Source organism: Tamandua tetradactyla, chromosome 4, assembly GCF_023851605.1.
Source record: "Tamandua tetradactyla isolate mTamTet1 chromosome 4, mTamTet1.pri, whole genome shotgun sequence".
NCBI classification, from domain to species: Eukaryota; Metazoa; Chordata; class Mammalia; order Pilosa; family Myrmecophagidae; genus Tamandua; species Tamandua tetradactyla.
In genome coordinates, this window is record NC_135330.1 from 46395183 (window position 1) to 46399035 (window position 3853).

The following is a 3853-nucleotide window of genomic DNA, read 5'->3' on the forward strand; positions in this document are numbered from 1 at the left end:
TACTTAGTAATAATAATTACCGAGAGGATGGATGTTATTTACATAGAGCAGTGCTAAAAAATCAACCACATGTTGTGGAACTTTTATCATTGATAAAAAATGTATATATATATTTGTAAATTTTTTATTGTGAAATATAAACATCTACAAAGAAAAGAAAGAAAAAGTAATAATTTTCAAAGCATACTTCAACAAGTAGTTACTAGTTCCAGAACTACTTGATTTCAGGGTTTGTTTTGGGTTACCATTCCACCACTGAAGATTTTTCCTTCTAGCTGCTCCAAAACACTAGAGGCTAGAAGGAATTTTACTATGTAGATTCAGCAGTCATACTCATTTGTTAAACATTATTTTCTCTGTTATTCCTCCTCATTCTCCTTTGATCCTTCTCCCTTAATCTATAGGAATCTTTAAGCAATACCCTTTCTGACTTTTTCATGTTGAGAAGGGTCATCTACACTAAAGATTAGAGGGGTATAATTACTTGATAATCTTGGAGAGGCTGGTGCCACTGGGTTTCAGTATTTATCTGGTCCAGGAATCTTCTGGAATTTATAGGTTTCAGGAAAGCAAACTTAAACTATGAAACTTTTATAGCATCTCTGTTTGAGCCCTAGGTGTTCTTAATAGTTAATAGGAGTGATGTTGGTTGGGGTTTAGCAAACCATGGCCATTAGTACTATCTAACTGAAGCAGAAATACGTGTTGCCTCTAGAATAACCTCTTTAATCTATTTGATCTCTCTTAGCCACTGATGCATTATTTTTTTTTGAATTTTTTATATTTTTATTTTGTTAAAATTAAAGCTGAATAAAATAATTGACTCAGAAACTATAACAAAAGGACAAATATTTAGCCAAAGACATCAGTTTCTCCTGGAAATTTTTCTCAAGGTATCTGATTTCCTATAGAATTTTAAATTCATCTTAAAAATAGAAACAAACAAAAGGACTAATTAAATTGACAAAAACTAATAAAAATATGTTCAAATTTACTGACAGAATCATGGGCACTTCATACAATACTTAGATTCTACCAGTTTTAAGTAAAATAAATAAGAAAAAAATTATAATTATTAAGCCAGTCTTTCCCCTTGGGGAAACAAAAAGTCAATCTTGACCAATTGTTCCCTACATATACATATACTGTATATTATTATAAGCTTCTTCAGAGAAGCAAAACATATTTGTCTTCCTGATACTGAATTCTAGTATCTGTTTGTTTATTACATCAGGAAGGCAACTGCGAGTGTTGGGCCCAAAAGTATATCTGGTTTATGCTTGGAAAAAAGCCACTGAATATGCTTTCTGTGCATACTAAACAAAATCAAATATATGCAGTGTATTCAATATTATCTTCTTAAATAATCAGTACAATCCAGTACAGATTCCTATTCTTTTTCTTGCACCCAAGAAGTTCAAATAATTATTGGTGCAATTTATAAAGAGAAAATGCATGTCAATTACCAGAAGGCTGTTTTACAAGAGAAGCTGAGTAACTCTGATTTCACTTACGTGTTGAATGGAACTGCACAGACAGCATGATACCTGAGCAAATAAATCAACTATCATGATAGAAGGGCTTCTGAATCCAGTCTTTGCTTTATTGTGTGCAAAGTGTGCTACTGCCCCCTGAGCTTCCTGCATCTCTCTTTTCTTGAAAAATCAGTGCTTGATTCTTTCCAAAATAACCAGAGAAGAAATGAGGCAGAAAGTATTTCTTCATCACAGTTCCCCATTCAATACCGAGACTGATAGAAAAGGATGTAACCAGACTCAGAGTTCTTTGAGATATCTGACGTCAACCCGTAGAATTCTTCAATAGCTTGTGCATCTATTTTTTCTACAACGTCGTCATCAAACAACAACCAAAAATCATGACTCTTAACTATTGCAATATAATGGCCTCGATTGGGACCACTTCCACAGTGAACCACGACAGCAACAAGGTCATACATTCGGTCAGGGTTGGTGGCATCTCCTGAAGTGCTGAACAGGCGAAGTTCTAGAGGAAAAACTACCCGGTAAGAAAGTTTCGTATATCGATGAAGTTGATCCATATTTAAATCTTTTCAGGTGTAGAGCTAGAATCATGGGCAGAATTTTAACTTTCATCCTTTTGTGTGCTTCCTGTTTGCTGCGACATTCTTCACAGTAATATTTGTATTCACTACAGAGGGTCTCTGTGTTGCTAAAACCCCTTAAGCAGTGAGTAATTGATGTATTTTGTTCCACGTCAACAGAAAGGTCTAAAAAATCTTCATCTTTGCTGCTTGTCGTTTCACAAGTAAGACATCTGGTTTCATTCGTTAATGTTCCCTGAAAAATCTCATGAACCCACGTTGGGTCTGGTGTGCTGTTATTGTCCTCACCGTCAATATTACCATTTGGTAAACGGCCTTTTTGTTTTTCCTGCTTTCTCTCTTCTTGTAAAATATCGGCAGTTGTATTTAGTAGGTAATTTAAAAATTCATGGGCATCTTGCTGCATGTAGTTGTCAAAAAGCTCATTTTCTTTCCGTAATCTTGTTATGAATTTCTTAGGAGGTATTACGCCAACCTTTTTCTTCTGTGTGGCTATGCTATGGAAGAGATCTGCTCAACACGTAAGGAGGTTCTCTTTCTTCCTAGGCTGGCTCTTGTATGCTAGAACCTTTTTGCGAAATGGACGACAAAAATAAAGTGCTTGAAGAACTGAATTGCAGTAGCAGGTATTCCCAAAATTGACTAATCCAAAATAGTGCTCATTGACCGGAAACTGTCCTGGACCAATCTCTTTCTCTAATGCCGAGGCATTGGCGCCCAGGGTACAGATGGAAGCGAATTTGGAGACTGTCATTAGGATTTTCATTCGCCCAGCGCCATCTTCCACCCAATCACAGCGGCGGCGGGCGCGGGAGGAGGGAGCCCGGCCGCTCGCTCTCGCCGCAGGCCCGGCGGCCCGAGCCATCGCCGCGCGCCCCCGGACCGGAGCCCTCTCTGCCGCCGAAGGGCCGCCGCCGCCTCCGCCGCCGCAGGCGCTCGGGCTCTCCCCGATGCATTATTTTTTACACTTCCTTCCCCCCCTTTTGGTCAGGAAGGCATTTTGATCCCATGGTGGCAGGGTGAGACTCATCCCTGGAAGTCATGCCCCACTTGGTCAGGGAAACTTTCAACCCTAAATGTCATACCACATGTATGGGAACTGGTAATGATTTTCCTTACAGAGTTAGACTTAGAGAGAGACTAATTGAGCAATAAAAGATTCCTGGAAGCAACTCTTAGGCCTCATTACAGATTGTAAGCTTCGTAAGGGCAAACCTCAAAGTCAAGAGCTTGGCCTATTTTCTGGGAAGTCCCCAATGGTTGAGAAAGTACCCTGGGTTCCCAGATGGGAAAGTTGAATAGTTTCATTTTTTTTTTCCTTTGGACCCTCAAGGAACTTTCCCAATAATTTTTAGTTATCAGCCCACCATACAGATATATCCTGGTATTACATTAAGCTATACAGAATTAAAAGGCCTCATTCTTTTTCTGGACTCCAGGAGTTTGGGTTGTTTAAATGAAGTATCCAAATAGGTTGATTTAGATTGTGTGTTACAGAAAAATTAGGTTCTAGATATAATAAAACTCTCTGCCTTTGGTCTCACAGAGTAGGTGAAGGTCTAGAGTACATGCATTTTTATATTTTATCCTTTATTCTGATTTATCTTAGTACCAGCCAGATTGGCTTCATTTTTATCTTTAATTGAGACCTAATCTCTTTTTTGATCACCATAACTGTTATTGTGTATAGCTATGCTATCTTTTAGGGCTGCAGCATTCCATTTCAGGATCTCAGGGGTCACAGAGTTATTCAAAGTTCCAGGGAAATAC

The 3853-nt window shown here is 38.3% G+C and overlaps 1 pseudogene; it reads right to left on the reverse strand.

Moving 5' to 3' along the window:
- Positions 1–1294: 1294 nt before the first annotated feature.
- On the reverse strand, positions 1295–2849 carry LOC143678925 (ubiquitin carboxyl-terminal hydrolase 12 pseudogene; annotated as a pseudogene).
- Positions 2850–3853: the final 1004 nt, after the last annotated feature.